At 35.6% G+C, this 20,605-nt stretch overlaps 1 protein-coding gene across 21 annotated transcripts in view; it reads right to left on the bottom strand.

Annotated features, from left to right (window-relative positions):
• arhgef39 (Rho guanine nucleotide exchange factor 39) overlaps positions 1 to 20,605 on the bottom strand; it is a 247,881-nt gene that overhangs the window by 184,812 nt on the left and 42,464 nt on the right. Inside the window, exon 1 of one of the 21 annotated variants that reach the window (XM_088649775.1) lies at positions 15,459 to 15,541. The exons of 17 other annotated variants lie outside the window; for them this stretch is intronic. The gene's annotated coding sequence lies outside the window, so the exon portion shown is untranslated. Of the gene's footprint in view, positions 1 to 15,458; positions 15,542 to 20,605 lie in introns of those variants that run through there. 3 more of the 21 variants (XM_088649786.1, XM_088649778.1, XM_088649790.1) reach the window with 3 other exon arrangements.

Here is a 20,605-nt window from a genome sequence, read left to right on the forward strand (position 1 = left end):
GAAGCTGCTGGAAAATCCCTCGGGTCGTTTCCTGGATGCTTAGCTCTCCCTGCGATCTACATATCAGCAAATATAGCACCGCCGTACGCAACATCTCGACCCCACTAACAAGACGGGACTCCTGCCAAATAAGGAGCGCTTTGACCCGCCCCACCTGCGTTTCCCATCATGCACTCCTCTTCTTGTCTGCTTCAGCTTCTCACACCCAGTGTCCTACGTTCAGCGTAATTGAGGAAGGAGGGCGAAGGGGTGGAGGGGGAAGAGAGAGAGAGAGAGAGAGACAGAAAGTTGCAGCTTTGCTTTGTAGCTAATTAGTGTCCTTGGAATTAAATGAGCAGCTCTTTGTGCACCTCCAGCTCCTGCGGCCCATGTTTGTGAATTGAATAATTGATTCCCCTCCACTAATCAGAGAGCGACATAATGAGCCAGTTTAATTAAATGGGGATCTAACCTGGCGAACACTGGGAAAATATTTGCTCGTTTACAGCTAATCAGAAATAACAGAGCGAGATGGTTCGGCGGGTGGGGGCTGGTGAAGAAGAAGAAGAAGTCTGTGCACTTGAATCCAAGGCAGACATTTGGAAGGTTTTTAAATGTGTGGAAAAAAACACATATGACCGTTGTACCCTGTTTTTATTTGAAGTATTTGTAAAATCAAAATTTCCAATGTGTGTTTTGCTGCATAGCGTTATCCTTTAGGTGAAAAACGAATCTGTGCAACTTAATTCAGAGAAAAAAAACAATTTGTTTTAGTAATCTTCAATCCAAATCTTATCATTTGCTTCTGTATTTGGAGTAGCGGTCATTTCCTGTTGATGTCAGCTTTAGGCTTTAGCAACAATGTTCTTGGCCCTGCCCCTCTTACCATTAGTTTGCTACTAGGGAATGATGTGCAAAAAGAAAGCCCCACCCCCTGCTCAATATTCAATTTCAGTTGGAAGTACATAAACATAAAAAATAAAGTCTCTGCAGTCTTCCTATTGACTTTGAATGAATGTATAATTTATTCTACAATTTTTATTTTTAGCAAAATTTTATGTCTTGAATTGCCATAATGGTCAAATTAACCTTATGCTATACTTTTTCTATTTAAAAAAATATATTAAAGTTTTTACTGTGTATTGAAAAGTACATTGGTGATATTAAAAATATATGTTAAATATTTGTGAATAAATGTCTAGAATATCGATCCACTTTGAATTTGTTTGTGTAATTAGCCACAATAATAATTTCTGTAAGCTTGAAAACACTGAACATTTTTATTTTTTTAATCTACAACACTACAAAATTGCTTTTTTTTTGTCTTGTCTCTAGTCTAAATATCTGAAAATTCCTAAATCAAGAAGCACTTTCAAGTACAAGTATAAAATATCGTTTTGTTTTCAGAAGCAAGTCATCACAATTAAGTAAGATTATCATATTTCACATATTTGTTTATGAAATGTTTTAACATTACCCAAGCATCTATAACTTTTTTTTCATTTTGAGCATTATAAACTCTGGATGAAGGATAGTAAAGCCCAAAATGTCCTCTTTCTGAAGATATCTAAACTGAGAATGTAGACTAAATTACTCAGCAACTGTTACTGTTTTAGTTTGGGAAGGTCATTTTTTGGAGGAAAATGCTTCTGACAGTGAGGGAGAGAAGGACACCGATATAGTCTCAGAAAAAGTTTTACAGAAATCTTATATTTCATGCTTTCTTCATCAAATCTGAAATTTAAACTCAGACATTTGGCTTTCAAGGCATATTTTTTCTAGGTTATTACATTAATGTTTTCATGTGTTTGTATATGAAAAAACAAATATTGAACACAGTGCAATTTTTCTTTCTCATTACTTTATAATGTATAACTTTTCATCATTTTTAGGATGAAACTTTATGGATCAGGGGTGTCCAAACTTGGTCCTGGAGGGTTGGTGTCCTGCAGAGTTTAGCTCCAACTTGCTTCAACACACCTGCCGGGAAATTTCTAGTATATCTAGTAAGTGGTTCAGGTGTGTTTGATAAGGGTTGGAGCTAAACTCTCCAGGACATGGCCCTCCAGGACCGAGTTTAGACACCCCTGTTCTAGAAAAACCATAGTAAAGCTTAAAGTTTCTTATTTCCAGTGATATCTAATTGAATATATATTTGTTTATAGCTCACTGTGATCAAGAACTGTTAAAGTTAGGTAAGTGTAAATGCACAAAAGTGAGTTCTGGCTAGCAGGTTAAACTTATCTGACAAAGGGGTAAGTCAATTAGCCTTGATTTAATCAGAAAACAAACATTATTTTTAAAACTCACTTAATTTTGATGACTTATTTCTGAAAAAAATAAAGCTTCTTGAGTTAAGAATCTTTAGATATTTAGATTAGAAACCAGACAAAAACTCTAAGTATGCTGTGAAAAATTATATTAAAAAGTCTTTACAACAAATGTTTTATGCTACTTATTTCAATAAGTTAATCAGGTTTAATATAGGATTTTTGTCAGTTTGACTAAAGTAACTTGAGATTACTAGAAAAGGCCATTTGATTAAAACAAAAAACGTTTTATAGTGTGAGAAAAGGTTTGTTGCAGGGAAAATATCACTTCAATACCATATTTACACAGTTTAATATTACAATATTACAAAAAACACTGTAAAACTTTCAAAGCTTACTTCTAAAACCTCAATATAAGCTTAAAATGTAAATGTGAACTCCCAAAAATTATAAAAATGGTAGCGTCTCATATGAATGGTCAGAATGACAGCTATGACCATTCTAGAATTTCAGTAGTTAAAACGCTGAAGAAATATATGCAACGTTTGGGTTTCTCCAGGGCCTAAAGAAAGGAAAAAACGAGATATATAAGACGTCTTCTGGTATTTTCAGCGGGCCTTGGGCCACTGATGATGGTAGCAGATTGACCTTTCCTTATCAGAGGTGCACCATGCTGACATGTCCCTCATGGGCAGCACCCTAGGACGGGGTCGAGATAGTGGAGGAGCCCCTGAGCATTGACCTCTCGCCTCCTTTCACCTCCTTGATGTGCCACTAGAGGCACCACTTGCCCTCAAAGGCTCCTGGATCCTACAGACCTTTAAGGACGCCAAGATAAAATAATGGTGGCTCAAAGGTGTCTATGGCCAGACACCAACCGGGTGATGGAGATGGATACAAAGAAAAGTTGAGTTTAAGACTCTGGGATTTTAGTTTGACACAACACTCTTAAAAATAAACCTCTTAACGGGGGTTATAAAGCGATATCCCATAGGAGGAACCTTTTTGGTCCATCGAAGTACTTAAAAACAAGCATTTTCATCTTACACTTAAACATAACAATGCAATAAAAGAACCATTTAGGTTCCACTTTGTTTGAAAAGCTTTGTAGAGTTTAAATCCACTGAAAAACTGCTTATTTTGATAATCTTCAATCAAAGTCTGAACATTTGCTTCCAACATTTGGACCATTTGGAGTTGCGGTTAATCTCTGTTGACATCAGTTTGATGACTTCAGCCACAATATTTTTAACCACACCGCTCTTACCGTTAGTTTGCCATGAGGGAATGATGCACAAAAAAAAAGTCCTGCCCCCCTACTCAATATTCTGTCTCAGTTGAAAGTACATTAACATGAATTAACATAAATACTGAATGCTAAATAATTGTTGTTTCCTTTCCCCCAACACTTTTTATTAGTTAATTTTAATATAATTATTTAAATACATTTATTAACTAGTTATTTATTAATTGTTAAATTATAGATACAATGAATTGTATATTCATTTGAACATTTTACCACCTAATCGTATAAATAATTGAAGAGTTCAGATGCAAAAACTTGTAAATGCCGTCGGAAATCTTCTTTAAACATGAGCAATTTTATCATTTTCACTTTTATGGCAACAAATAAATTCTTTTATGGTCTTTAAAGTGAAATAACTCAACATAAACATAGGAGTCTGAGAAAATTTTCAATGCAAATTTCAGATGGCACCCAGGTTTTTGCATCTAAACTCTTCAAATGCTTTTGATTGATCTTAGTTCATGATACCAAATGTATTAATGCTAATGAATGAATATAAATAGTTCAATTAACAGCTAACATTAGGAATTTTCTGAAAAAAAAAATGTCCACTGACAAATTTTATAAATTGATGATAAAACGTCACAAATAAGCTTTTGCCAAGTGCCAAAAGAAAAAAAAAAGTCTTTAGTGCCTGTTAACTCAAAGGAACTGATTCATCTTACATTGTGTACAACATCTGTCGCCACTTGTGCATCTCCTAAGCACTTCTAATCTCAATGGAAAAGTTATGTAGGACAACTGAAGTTTTTTCTCTATGTGCCAAATGAACAGCCACTGCTTCTTTCACACATTTCTATTGGTGTAGTATTACAAAGAGCAAGCAAGTATTGCGGAAATGCAAAGTTTGACACAGATATGCAATGAAAAAAATTTATACAGCTAAAATTAAAGTAAATTAGAAATGTAAAACAATAAATTAAAATTTAATAAAATTGAAATTAAAAAATAAAACAAAATAAAATTCAAAAGTATATAGTAATTAAATCTATATAAAACGTTAAAAAATAAAATAAAAATTTGTATAAACATTAAAAATAAAATAAAGTAAAATGATTTTTTTTAAAAACTAAATTAAGTAAATTTATTAAAAATAAATAAAATAAAATAAAATAAAATAAAATTTAAATTAAATAAAATAGCCATATACTGCAATGTGCACTTGCCAAGTGTTGCTTGCTCTAAACTTCTGGTCATTTGCAGTAAGCCTTGGATTTGTGTTGATATTAGTTTCCATAAGCTCATCAGCACTATAAGAGATGGCGCAGTGGGACAGAAGTGTGTATCATTGAAATAAAACACACTCCTCCTGCCCCAAACCTCCTCACCCTCCACAACCCCCCGATGAAAAATGAAAAACGCCATTGAAATTCCACACCAGAGGAAGGATAGAGAGAAGCTGAAGCTTTGAAGCTCCAGCCTGTCAGTCTTTTTTGTGTTTTTTTTTCTCGAGTTGCACGTTCTAGAGCTTTCTCTCCTTCTCTTTCTTCTTCTTCTTCCCAGTTTCTCTCTCTGTGTCCTTCTCTACCTCTCCCAGCACTCGATTCCTCAGACCCCCTTTTCTCATCCTCCACTGTCATTCCCAAGAGAAACAAATCACAAACACACATTCAAAAAAGAAAAAAAGTTGGGTTTGTGGACTTTGGAAAGTAAAAGGGAAAACATCCCTTTGCATTTGAACTCGCAGAGCAGTAAAACTACACCTGGGCCACATCTCAATTGCGTCTAATGAAGATAACAAAACATAAAAAAAGAGAGACGATGAAGAATTAGGATAAAATGAGGGGGAAGTAAACAAACAATCGTCAACACTGGTCAACATGGACAACCTACTTTCCTTTCAACTCTGCATGAAGCACCTGAAGTTTATAACATCCCTCTCTATAGGGAAGGATTGTGTGCTTTTTCTTCTTTCTGCTGTATTTTATCTTTTAAAACTTGCTTCTCTAAATCCAGGACTGACATTTATTCATTTTAGTATTACTAGATTTGTTAGCTGTAAATATGTCACTGCATAGCCTCGTCTTTTAAACGTTTTAATGCTATGGACCCTAAAATTCAGAAATATTTCCCAAATGATGTTTAACAGAGCAAGGAAATTTTCACAGTATGTCTGATAATTTTTTTTTTCTCGGAGAAAGTCTTATTTGTTTTATTTAGGCTAGAATAAAAGCAGTTTTTAACAAAAAAAACAAAAAAAAAAACATATTAAGGTCAAAATTATTTAAGCTATATTTTTTGATAGTCTGCAGAACAAACGCTATATAATAACTTGCCTAATCACCCTAACCTGCCTAGTTAACCTACTGTAATTAACCTAGTTAAGCCTTTAAATGTCCCTTTAAGCTGTTTAGTAGAGTCTTGAAAAATATCCAGTAAAATATTATGTTCTCTCATCATAGCAAAGATAAAATAATTCAGTAATTAGGAATGAGTTATGAAAACTATTATGTTTAGAAATGTGTTTAAAAAATATTCTCTCCGTAAACAAAAATTAAGAGAAAAATCAAAAATAATAATTAATTATTTAATAATTCAGGAGGGCTAAAAAATCTCACTTCTACTATATATATATACATATACTACTATATATATATATATATATATATATATATATATATATATATATATATATATATATATATATATATATATATATATAAGTAAAAAAACGCAGTTTATTTTGTATTATATATTTTAAAACTGCATTTTACAGTTTTTATTGTAGTTTAAATTTACATTTTTAATAATTTACATTTTATATTATATATTGAGAATTATTAGCCCCCCTGAATTATTAAATTATTAATTATTATTATTAAAAAAACCTAAGTGTAATTTTGTCAGCAAAACAAACAAGACTAGTATTAAGAGTGACATTATCAAAAGAATAATCAAATGTTCTTATTTTTTAAAATGTAAAGTATTTAATTTTACAACTAATTTATTTCATATTTACAATTACAAATTACTTTTTAAAATGTATATATATATATATATATATATATATATATATATATATATATATATATATATATATATATATATATATATATATATGTATGTATATATATATATATATATATATATATATATATATAATACTGGATTACCATATTGCAGTTTTGCAAATGTAAATTACTTCTAGGCTGTCAGATAATGTTAATTCAGTTATTTAAATTATTCATTATTACTTTTTTTTGTATTTTTAATATTTATTTTGTGTAAATAAACAATATAATTTTTAAGTTGTATTATATTTTCTATTATCGTATTATTACAACACGTATTAGTCAACACAGCATCATATAAATAAAATAATCATAAAAAATAAAATGTAAAATCTGAATATTCAGTGCCCCCACGACTGGTCCATTTTCCAAATAACGTGTGCATTGTATTCGACAGCTCAACAAGTCATAGCCTAACTCATGTGCAAATGTGTCTTCTCTTCAATATTTGCAACAGAATGACAACAATTTAGCAATTAAACAAACCAAAGACAGGTAACAACCGTCCTGAAACAGAAACATGGCCGACAATGACCTTATAGACCGCTTTCTAAAATACAGTACCATCTCTGGTTGTTACCGTACTGGAGGGGAAGGATCTGGAAACACTGGTCCACGTGGGATCCAGATCCACCATCTTTACTAGAGAGCGGTGCGCGTGAGTGTGTGAGATGAGACACTGAGGCTGAATATCAGACAGACAGAGGAGGATAACGAGCCTCATCCTTGCCGTTCATTAGCGCCGAAAAAACTCCCTAGCCTCCAGGGATGGGGATAATTCCCAAGATAACCATTGCACATCCTTAACAAGCATCTAACACTGAGCTTGCCTTGAGTGAGCGCCGCTGCTGGTCCACCTGATTTGGCGGGTTCGGCCCACAAGTGTGCGTTCGGTTACATGAGAATGATTAACAGGGTCTTTAGGGATGCTTTGAAGCCCCCGCTGACACCGTTTGCTCATGTTTGCAAACAAACGCAGCGCCTCTTTTACGGAAAACAAGGTATTTAGCGTCCAATGAGAGTTCTCAGTTATTTTAATGGTCACACTTTATTTTGATGGTCCGTTTGTTAAATTTAAGTTACATTGCATCTACATGCCAACTAATTCTCATTGAATAATAAGTAGACTGTTAGATTGGGGTTAGTGTAAGTTGACATGTACTTGCAAAGTTTCTTATAGTCAGTTAAATGTCTGTTTAGCAGCAGTATCAACAGATATTAAGCAGACAGTCTACTAATACTCAAATGGACCATCAAAATAAAGTGTTACCATTTTAACCCTTAATTTCAGTAAATGTTTGGCATAATAGAATCATTATTACATACGTGGGTCTTTAGTGACCCAGGTCTATATGTTTTATAACTGCTGTGATTGCATAAAAGTCTCCAGATTTTTTAAAAGCAGTTACAAAAGAAGACTTACTAACTCACATCCTTCGGTTAGTCCCTAATTCATCAGGGGTCGCCAAAGCGGAATGAAACACCAATCTTTTTGGTATATTTTTTATGTGGCGGATGCCCTTTCAGCATTGGGAAACACCCATACACGTTCTCATTCACCTACACACACCATACACTGCGGCCAATTCATTTGACCTATTCCACATGTAGGCATGGGCCGGTATGATACCCTTGGATAAAAAACATCACGGTTTCACTGATGTTTCTTCTGATCAAACTAAAATTGAACTCTTTGGAGTGAATGCCAGGCATTACGTTTGGAGAAAACCAGGCACTGCTAAACACCAGGCTAATACCATCCCTACAGTGAAGCATGCTGGTGGCAGCATCATGCTGTGGGAATGTTTTTCAGCACCAGGGACTGGAAGACTAGTCAGGATAGAGGTAAAGATGAATGCAGCAATGTACAGAGACATCCTGAATGAAAACCTGCTTCAGAGAGCTCTTGACCTCAGACTGGGGTAAGGGTTCATCTTCTAGCAGGACAATAACCCAAAGCACACTGCCAAAATATCAATGGAGTGGCTTCACAACTCGGTGAATGTCCTTGAGTGGCCCAGCAAGGGCCCAGAACTAAATCCTATCAAGCATCTCTGGGGAGATCTGAAAATGGCTGTACACCATCGCTCCCCATCTAACCTGATAGAGCTTGAGAGGTACTGCAAAGAGGAATGGGCAAAAATTCCCAAAGACAAGTATGTCAAGCTTGTGGCATCATATTCAAAAAGACTTGAGGCTGTATTGAGCAAAGGCTGTGAATACTTATGTACGTGATTTTTCAGGGTTTTTATTTTGAATAAATTTGCAACAATTTTAAAAAATGGCTTTGGCTTCATGTTTTTTTTTTTACATTGTCATTATGGGGTATTGTGTGTAGAATGTTGAGGAAATAAAATAATTAAATCCATTTTGGAAAAAGGCTGTAACATAAACTGTTTACCGTAAGAATGGTAAAACAGAACATTTTGGCGGTTTTAAAACCTTGACTTTTGCAAACCGTGGTAAACCTAAGTATTTATCGTCCCATGCCTAACCACATGTCAATGGACAGTAGGGGATACTGGAGCACAAGAACATAATAAAGCATATTTTGCAACACTTTGTCATTTGGAAGGTTTACATCTTTAGTAGATGATTTGACCATCAGTGGCTCTGTTTCCAACCAAAGATGTGAATTAGACTCATGTGCAAAACAGGAATACGGCATAAAACTATTATGAATAAAGCACCAATTCCATGAGTCAAACAGAACAAAATCATCACTCCCTGATAAACTCCCACCAAATACTAAAAGTAAATATAGAATTTGCTGCAGTAGGAGAATCAACTGTGGGTGTTTTTTAAATGTATTACTGAATCAGATGGAATGATAAGGAAATGAATGTGTGATGGCTTTTGGAGGCAGTTGCTCAGTAATAAACTATTTTGATGACAGACTTTGGCTGAGGGATTTTAGAAGGACCAAAACAACATTGCATATGTTTTACGATTGCTGGTTTGTCCATAAAAACCATCCCATCGCACCTATTTTTATCATCACATAATCTGTTGAAACAAAATCTCATGACTGTTTTTGATGAACATGCTGAATTTATTCAGTAAATATGTTGGATCATAGTTTAAGCAGATTTTTACTTGTCGGATCAAAGTTATGATACTCAGTTGTGTGCTTATTATGCACTTTTTTGATGTGATATAAAAGAAATGCAAATTAAAATAAGCGGCTTGAAACAGCTATTCATAAAATCAAAAAGCACTGGCTTGGAAATTAAGTTTTTGGCTCCTATATATGTTACGTATCATATTCAGACACACTAATTATTATTGTGCATCTGACATTGTCACCATCATAAATAAAGGTGAACTGCACAGCAGATATCAAATTACGCAAAAAAACAAAAACAAAATGAATAAAATGTTTAACAATTTCATTATTTACAACATACATCATTTAATATCTGTTTATATTGTTTAAAGTCAATACATTAAGGATTACCAAAATGGTTAAGTTAAAAAAATTTATGTGAGGGACAACCTCGAATGACGTCTTTCAGGTCTCCAACCTTGAAAAGGTTAATATGTAGTCTGAATAGCATTAGCTACACCAAATTATCTTAAAAACTGTTTAGGCCTGGGTTTTGTGTATAGACCAGTTGCTTCATTCTTGAGACCTGACTGTTCATTTAAGGGGGTATATACTTAATTTTACACAATTACTGTAGCAGGAGCCGTCCATGTACTTTTGGTCACGTAGTGCACCTAATTTCATCGCTGTCACCTTTTTGTGCCATGAAAGAAAACGCTATGATTACTTGGCCTCAGGAGTGTGTATTTTCTGGGCGAAGGCCTTGAAGAGAAGCATTAACATTCGTTTGCCGCTTTGAGGGGGCAGCCATTACTAATCACTAAGAAATTTCCTTACTACCTGCGGGCCTGTCAGGTTGTAAATGAAAAGGAATTAAGAAGAAATCCATACGTTTTTTTTTTTTCACCAGCCACCCCACACTTCTCGAGTTCGCTCTCCCAGCTTGCAAGCACTAGATGGGAGTCTATTATTAGCAGACCAAATTAAACATTAGCTCTTCGGCTGCCGGTAGTTTGGGCTAATTGCTAATCAGCAGTAAAAGTTGCTTGGCACGGAATATTGCTTACCATAAGCTAAAGGTAATTTGCTGCTTGAGACAAGCTAGGCCGACTTGTCTGTTGTTGTCCAGAGTCCGTTCCTAATTACTGCCGGAGGGCGATGACAGTCATTCAATGGAGATTAAGACTGAGGCGAAAAAATGGAAATGCGCCATAATGCAGGAATGAGCTAGAAATGCTTCTGTCTGCTTTTCTTTAATTTCCCCCACTCTCGCTCTGTTTCCCTTCTGCGCTCCGTTCATTACCAAGAGGGATGGATTCTCGCATGGCAAATCGACAGCGGGGAAGCTTGTTGATAGCCAAAGAGTCAGTGGAAAAGCTCCATCTTGAACTGAGCTTAGATCATCAAAAGAAGACACTTTTGATTGCAGCGACACTTGCGATTATAAGCAGTTATATAATATTTGTGCTGATAAAATGCTTTACATTTCACAGAGAATTTATTCTCTAAATTAGCAAGTATATTACTAAAGGTAATCTGTTATTTGACTGTTTTTTTAGGCAGCTGCTTTGTCGGAAAAAAAAAATTAATAAGGGCCAACAAATTACAGACATTTACCATAAAATAACCAGCAGAAAATAACAGAAATATACTCAAATTTTAATTTGTGGTAAATTAATGCAATTTACTGTTTGTTATTTTAAATATCTGTAATTTAATGGCCATTATTTAAATTTTTTTCTGGCCCCCCTTCCGCTTTTTTTTACAGTGTATACGTACACAACAACAAAGCTTTTCAGTGGCTTTTTATTTTATGTTTCATTTACAGCTATCAGGATTGTCAAAATGATCCTCTTTTACACAGATTTATGAAAACGAGCGACTTTTTGCTGATTTTTGAAGAATAAAATAACTGAATAAAAGTTACATTACACGCGATGCAATGGCGCAGTACAGTAGGTAGTGCTGTCGCCTCACAGCAAAAAGGTTGTTGGTTCAAGCCTCGGCTGGGTCAGTTGCCGTTTCTGTGTAGAGTTTGCATGTTCTCCCTGTGTTCACATGGGTTACCTCCGGGTGCTCCGGTGTCCCCCACAGTCCAAAGACATGCGGTACAGGTGAATTGGGTAGGCTAAATTGGCCATAGTGTATGAGTGTGAATGAGTATTTGTGGGTGTTTTCCAGAGATGGGTTGTGGCTAGAAGGACATACGCTGCATAAAAACATCCTGGATAAGTTGATGGTTATTCTGCTGTGGTGACCCTGGATTAATAAAAGGAGTAAGCCGAAAAGAAAATGATTGAATGAATGAATAAAGTTACATTACTTACTTACTCCCAGGGTCGTTTATATCGAGGTTGATATTTAGCTGCACCATATTGGGGTTTCATAACATCTAGATTTTATAAGGTGAGTTGTTAGTAAATTTTTTGTTATTTAACGACCGTTATTTTACTTTTTTTCCGGCAACCCAGCTGCCGGAAATAAATCATAAAATTACAGTTTTTTTTTACAGAGTGTAGTAAAATAAATTGTTGTATTTTAAAGAAATGGCAGAGGAAAATGAAACTTAATGTAGTGCTTCTTGTTCGGTCTGAGACCCACTTTATATCGAATATCAACTGGGCAGTGAAGATCACAGATTTTTAAAGAAATCAGACCTTTAAAGTGGCAATTTCATAATAGAAAGACAGTAGCGCTGAGGCTGGCTGGCTAAAATTAAAAGTCTGTGTGCATAGACACCATTAATGATTCTTCAAGGCAATCCAATCAAGCACTTACATCATGTTTTGTTAAAGTAAAAATATTTAGTTTTGACAAAAACATTGACATTCTAATTTCAGATTTAATGTTTTAGCTACTTTTTACTTGTTATAAAGTGCAGCTCACCTAGTTTAGTCAAAGTCTCTTTACGGCACAGGTCTCAAAGTCAGTTGCTGGAGGGCCACAGCTCTGCACAGTTTAGTTCCAACCCTAATTAAACACACCTGATCAAACTAATTAAGTGCTTTAGGTTTGCTAGACACCTACAAATAGGTGTGTTGAAGCAGTAAACTGCAGAGCTGCGGCTCTCCAGGAATTAAGTTTGACAACCCTGCTTTAAGGCAAGTCATTTCACTCGGCAGTTATCTTTGAAGCGCTTCTCAGGCAGTATACTCGGGCATTCTGTTTGCATAGGGAAACATAAAATTCTCCAAAATTTCTTACGATTAATTTTCATATTAGGAATCACCAAAAAAATTAAACAACATCTCTCTTAGTTTCATTTGTAAACATTTAAATCACACAAGATCTGCAGAAACTCACATCTAGTCCGGTCCCCTCCAATGGGGAATTTTCAGTCTATAACAATCAATGATTGGCTCCTGTACTAGAAGGCGGGGCTTTATTCGCCATATTGACCGTTAAGACCAGGGATGTCAAACTCAATTCCTGGAGGGCCGCAGCCCTGCACAGTTTAGTTCCAACCCTGCTTCAACACACTTACTGATAGGTTTCAAACAAGTCTGAAGGACTTAATTAGTTTGATCAGGTGTGCTTAATTAGGGTTGGAACTAAACTATGCAGAGCTGCGGCCCTTTAGGAATTGAGTTTGACATCACTGGTTAAGAACTATACAATTTAAACTATTTTAAACAATTTGAACTATACATTTAAGACTAAACAAGTTTATAGTCTTTAGTTAAGCTTTTAGCTTAGCAAACAACTCATGACTTTCTCTCCAAAAAGATCTCACTTTTATTAGAAATCACATTTTCACGCTATTTATGCACAGCATTAGTGCTACAAATCACCCTGATGTTCGCAGATGAAAGTGTCTCTTTTTTCCCCGCCATCAAGTGCCACATCGCCCCGATCCCGATTGTCTCAGTGTCAGCCAAACCCAGGCTCAAGCGATGTCCCACAGGTCTCCGACGGCAGGATAAAATCTGAGTCTACAGCTATCATAATTAATAATCACCCACCCACAGGCTCCTCAGCCTAACCTTCAAAATCCAATCCAGCGCCGCTTCTGATCCCCGGGATTGATAGATGCGCATGTTTCGCACTGTAAATATGTATGTACTCATAAACTCAAACAACATTCGGCCCTTTCATCTGCAGGTTCGCCGTACGGGGAGGAAAAGACACACACGTGCAGAGATACACACTTTTATCTAACGTCAGATATCAAAATGTCAAAGCATCAGTCGGGGGGGTTGGTGAGGGTAGTCGTGGATCTCTCACACCCCCCTGGTCGAATCCCAGTGCGGGTCGATCAATACATCGTTATAGATCTTAATCACGTGAAGCGTATAATCGCCTAAAACCTATCAATTATAGAGGGTGAGATAGCCGGGCCGCCAAATCCTGGCCTGCAGCCTCCTTCCTCCTTGGATTAGGATCTGAGATTGGGTCAGGATCATAGAAGCCTCGCCCTGCCCGGCCAGATAGACCATTAATGACCACTCCAGGGGCAGCTGTCTCTCCGGCTGCGCTCCGGCAAAATAAATAATAAATCATTTAGGCTAGAGCTGACATAATTACCAACTAAGAAGCTCGGTTCGGGCCAGCGAGGCCAGTAACAATGGCAGGGGAGAGACTGATGGGCTGTGATTAGCTGCTCTTCCTGCACATATAAAGCTCCAGTATCTGTGGATGTTTGCTGCCTCTGTGAACTTTATATTTATATACATATATGAGTTTATAGAGTGATGGTTAGGCACTTTTGGGGGTATCTATGTCATCAGTGGTAATTAGATTGGATTTCTATGTCAGTGCTTGAATGTAGCTCGAATAGTAGAGCGTTAATCGCTAACAACCCCAAGGTTGTGGGTTCGATTTCCAGGTACCTTCAATGCAATGAAGGCCACTTTGGATAAAAGCAACTATACCAAATATGTACAGTAGATGTAAATAGGGTCCCACTTTATATTAAGTGGGCTTAACTAATATGTACTTGCACTGAAATCAACAATTCATTATAATATTCTTATTGTGTAAATACATAATTTTGCATTGTACTTATGCTTGATTAAACACATGCAAGTAATTGCATTGCATTCTGTAATTACAGTACATTTGTAATTACACCTTAATCCACCCTTAATACCGCTTAACCTGTCCCAAACCTTACTCTTGTGCCACCTCAGTAGCACCAGAGGTAAACAATAAGTACATTGTATTGATTTTTTGTTGTAAGTACATATTAGTTAAGAAAACTTAATATAAAGTGGGACCGTAAATAATGCAGAAGAGAATCGCAAAATGTCTGTGTTTTTGTTTTTGTTTTTTGTAAAGGCCGGGAAACCGATGTGGCTGGTGTAGATTGTCATGAGACAATGATTGCATTACATAAGCTGCTAAAATGAGTAGAATATTTCTGGAACCGTTTGCTTGGACTTTCATCTAACATCTTTTTTTTTTCACCAGCTGTTTTCAGACATAATATATATATATATATATATATATATATATATATATATATATATATATATATATATATATATATATATATATATATATATATATATATATATATATATATATCAGATTAGAAGACTTGAATGTTCAGGGAAGGCTTCAAAATAAGGTTTTCTAACTAAATTATGTATTTAATTGTATATGTCTGTATTTATTTATTTATTTTTAGATTATTAATAGCCACATTACTTTTATCAAACATTCTATTAAAATTAGTTGGATAAGTTAACATTGAGAGAACCTTGCCAAGAGTCTGTTAGCTATTAAAAAAGTAATCAAATAAAAATCAATGGAAAATAACTACAAAGGCTAAATGTTTCCGAATCAACATCATCAACTAGTAAGATTTGATAAACAAGTTTACACTTATGAAAGTTTTTACTTACAACCTGGATTAGATGTTTCTAATTCATAGGTCTCAAACAGGATCCCTAGAGGGCTTCAGCTCTGAACAGTTTGCTCCAACCCTAATCAAACACAGCTGATGCAGCTAATCAAGGTGTTCAAGACTACTAGAGGCAATTAAGCAGGTGTGAGTTGGAGGTGGTTGGTGGTGTAATCTGCAGAGCTGTAGCCCTCCAGTAGTTTGAGACCAATTGTTTTACATCATTTTATTCACTTATCATTTTCTTACATTTTTGATAAGTGATGATGTTTCATGAATATCAAAATATTGGCCCAGGAATGTGTCCAACTCAAAAAAAAAAAAAAAAAAAGTGCTTGATTGCAAGCAAGACTAAATTATTAAATAGTTTTGGAGATGCCTAAAAGCAACTTTCAAATGGCTTCCATGTAATTAACTTTCCTTAAAGAGACTTGAAGTGTTTAAACTCTATAGAAATGAATGTACAAATTAACAAACTCTCTCCCACATACTTTATGTAGAATAGATGATTAAATACAATTAAATAAATGAAATAAAGCAGACACAAAATAAAATGCATAAAATATAAAATGTGTACTTTTTGATTGACAAAAATATACGAAGACAGAAATAAAAAGCATAAAACAAATGACTGAATATATCAATAAAGATATTTTTTTAAATATCTGAAAAAATATATAAATAATATACAAGATATGTCTTGTATATAAAATACACAATATAAAGTAATAATAAACAATTATATATATATATATATATATATATATATATATATATATATATATATGCTAACAGGCAATATACTGTATATCAAACTGTTTTAAATGTTCATAGAAAGCTGCGGTCACACTGGACTTTTCTCCCCATAGACTTCCAGTCATATGCACGTGATTGTGTCTGACCGGAAATGCAAGGTCGTGCGTCAACTTTTGAAGTTCGCTGCATTGAAACTTGGTGAACTCTGACCTTGCATCACTTAATTGCGTAAGACAAATCGAGGGTCAAAACATGACCTCTCTGGACAGAAATTTAAAATATGGAGCAATCGCTCACTTTTTTAAATGTCTAATTGTCTTGTGTAATCCCGCCCCTTTTCGTAGCGCCGTACAACAGAATTTCGCACTCACAAACTCATGTGTGACCGCAGCTTTAAGCTGCAGTCACATTAGAGTTTGAGCATGCGATATTCTGTCATGCGGTGCTGCGAAAAGGGGCGGGATTACTCAAGCTTATTTACTTAACTACAAACTACAACTGACTTCAGTCACAGCCGTAGATGAAATCAACTGAAATAAAACATTCAATCTCAGTGGAAGATCATTGAACAAATCTACAAAGTTATTACTACCCTTTTCTGTTCAGTCAATTTCATCTAAGGCTGTGAGTGAGAATTAAAACACTGCATTATTTATGCACTGTACACTTAATGTACTGTAGGGTATTTATTCCACCCAGGAACGATATGTGAAAGTGATACTGACCAAGTGATCATTATTATGCTGCCAAGCAACTGTCATTCCCTCCAACCAAAACACCTTTTTTTCCCAGTATGGTTGCAATTAAAGAGTGGAGAACTCATTTCAGTGATTTTTGAGGTAACCACAGAAATGCGGCAAAACTCAAGCTTCTTCATTTTCTCTGCATTCAAGGAAAGACTTAGTATGACGCAGACCGAAACATATAGAAGGGCGAAAACAAATATGTTGTCTTTATGTTCTGATTTATCTCACCTTACACACCTTTTCTGTCTCAGAGAAGCCTCCTCACTTCCCAGTCCAAATTTAAATTCAGAGAAATTCCTAAGCGGATTTTCTCAATTTAGCCATACTTTTAATCTTTGGCAAAAATGAGTGATGACTTCTTTCAATAAAAAAAAAAAAAAAAAAACCCTGACAGGCTTACAGCGCACACCGGCGGATTAGTTTCCTGTGGAGATGAGGTTTTCCTTTGTGCCGCCGTGTGTCTGTTTGATGGGGGTTTAACAGGAAGCGTTCATGCTGAAATTGGATGCAGACAGGGATAGTGGTGCGATGGCCGGGTTTTGATATGGACCCCACGCAGCAGCTCTGGTCTAACAGACCCTCATCTTCCTCTCCCTGAGGCCTGACTGAATGCCTATGAAGACTACTATATTCCCTGGATACTCAGAGCAACAAACTACAACCTATAACTGAAGGAAAAGACACATTTTCCTGTTTGCGCCAACTGAAAGTGGATGTTTTATATTGTTCTTGCATTTGAGTTATTGGATTTTATATTGTTTTATAGTCATATATATATACACATATATATACTGTGCAACATGGCTGTATATCAGCACTGGTGGGATGCGTGCGTTGGCTCGAGGCCACAGATCGAGTGCCTTAGTGCCACCAATCAGTGCCGATATACAGCCATATCGCATAGCTACGAGTGTAAAATTGCGCTTATACAACAGTTCGAAGGCATAGTCGTGTGTATAGAAAGAAAATCAAACAAGGAGACGCTCAAAAACCCTTTTGTACAAGGAACTATTTGCAGTGAGTTTCTATATTTGGTTGCTTTGCAAAAACTCGAAGTGCATTTCTATATTTGGTTTAGTTTCAAATATTAGCTGCACATTTCTATATTTAGTTGCGTTATGAATATTTGCAGCTGGTTTCTAAATTTGGTTGCTTTGATATATTCGCAGCGCATTTCTATATTTGATTGCATTGCTAATAGTTGCAGTACGTTTCTCTATTTCATTGTGTTGCAAATATTTGCAGTGAGTTTCTGTATCTGGTTTTGTTGCAAATATTTGCGGCAAGTTTCTATATCTGGTTGAGTTGCAAATATTTGCAGTGACTTTCTATATTTGGTTGCTTTACGAATATTTGGAGCACATTTCTATATTTGGTTGTGTTGCAAATATTAGCAACGATTTTTTTTTTTTTAATCTGGTTACGTTGCAAATATTTGCGGTGAGTTTCTATATCTGATTGTGTTGCAAATATTTGCAGCACATTTCTTTACTTAGTTGCATTACAAATAATTACAGCACGTTTCTATATTTGGTTGCTTTACGAATATTTGCATCTGGTTTCTATAGTTGATTGGGATTTCACAATAATTAACCCCGATAAAATGAGAGCAAAGCAGACACTACCAGTTTCTGTTGTATACAGCACTGCAAAATACAAAAGAGAGAGATCGACTTTGAATGTCACTTGCCTGATTTATAATGATTTGTTCAGCTTTAGTTGGACGCTGAGAAAATGCTGTTCACTTATTATGCTCTCTCTTTTGCCATCTTGTGGCCGAACATCAACTGTCACTTTCTTTGATCTGCTTAGAGAGGCTGATGGTGGCTGATGCACTATAATTTCCAATGCTCCGAAATTATAAATATTAAAATTAGGTACAATCCTTATTAATAAACTGCATAGGTGCAATCTAAACAACTACATTCTTGACAAAAAAAGCCTCAAAAGTACATTATGTTGTCCAACAGCAGCAATATTTGTCAAATTCTCTGCTTATTGCTGAATGTGGGTGGAGTAATACACAAGGGGGAAGGGTGAAAAGGCTGTACTAGTGCTGTTATTTGCAGAATATTGCCCGGTTATCAATTAATCAGATTCAAGAACCAGACAGAACTGTTGTATATACAAATATCTCCGTTCTATAGGACCTGAAAGCCTATGAAGACTGCTTTATTCAACGGATAAAAGTTAGAATCCAGATCTAAAGAAAAAAATATTTTAAAAACACTTTTTTTGTTCTGTTTATGACCGTTGAACATGAAAATTTAAAATAGAGTAAGTGAAAAATGTATTTTCCAGCAAGACAACGACCTGAAGTATACAACAAGAAAGACGACAAGCTGAATGGCCGAGTCAAAGCCCAGACCTTAACCTAATAGAGAAAATGTGGCTGGACTGAAAAAAATGCTGCCCATGTCCGATCCCCACGCAAACTGACAAAGCCTGAGCCATTTTGCCATGAAGAATGGAGGTTAAATTGCAGTGTTCAGATGTGCAAACATGATTGCAACATATCCACACAGCCAAAGGGGCTACTGAACAACAAACTTGATGGAGCTGCAAATGCATAAAGTCACTTCTATCACATACCATTTTATTTAACTGGCATTACCTTGTAGAAACTACTTCATAAAAATCTTTGTTTTGATTTGGGTTATTTTCATCCAAATTAAAAAGACCATGATTGGTGGAGTTATTAAATGAATAGAATAGTAAAACAGTGAGTAAATACTGTTTTAATGCACTGTATGTTCATTAAAATTCTTGCCGTTAAGATATAAGGTTTCTCATCTGTTCATCTCAATTTAAAGCTCTTTTTTTTTTTACAATGAATTACATACGTTAGTATTATGTAAACTGCATGAGAAAATAATAATGTGATAGAAAAAAGACTTATACAATTATAATTATATAAGAACAACTGTACAATTATATAATTATTTAATTCCAGAGCAAAATATAACTCAAATATGCTTTACCCTTACTTTAGGCCTAGATGCCTGAAGACTGCTATACTCCCTGGACACACTGAGTACTTTTTCCCTGTTTACACCCATTGAAAGTGTAAATTTCTGTCCTATATCGTTCTCTCTTTTGAGGTATTGGATTTCTCATATGTTGCCATTCTGCCAAGGATGCCGACGAGAGATGAAAACACAGCATGTAACGCCGGACTCATGTAATGCAAGATGATTATGACATCTCGTTGCGTAGAAACAGGCCGTTCACTGTGGCAAAGCAAGGTTAACAGGTTGTTTACCAGCTAAATCAGTTCAGGGTCCTCGAAAATACTTTTTCATGACACAAAGCAAAGGCCACCATCAGCTTTCTTCCAATTTTGGTGAAGTAGGCCACTTCTAGAAGAGAAGCATCATTTGTAAAGTATTAGGATCAACACAAAGCGCTTCACAGGCACGTGACGGGACGACGGCTGTCCCGGTTCTGGCCAGGGTTCATGACAGATGGGCAAAAGCAGGGCTAAGCTCAGACTGTCTGAGACACTCACCAGGGCAGGATGAGTATCCGGTCCTATCAGACTCATCCTTGCAATCCTGCAAACAGGCATTTGTTTGTTGAGATGGCTGCCGTGATGCCCCATTATACACCCAGTGATAACAGACACAGAAAACACAGGCTTTCCCAT

The sequence above is a fragment of the Danio rerio genome, chromosome 4 (genome assembly GCF_052040795.2).
Source record: "Danio rerio strain M-AB ecotype USA chromosome 4, GRCz13ab, whole genome shotgun sequence".
In the NCBI taxonomy this organism is placed as follows: Eukaryota; Metazoa; Chordata; class Actinopteri; order Cypriniformes; family Danionidae; genus Danio; species Danio rerio.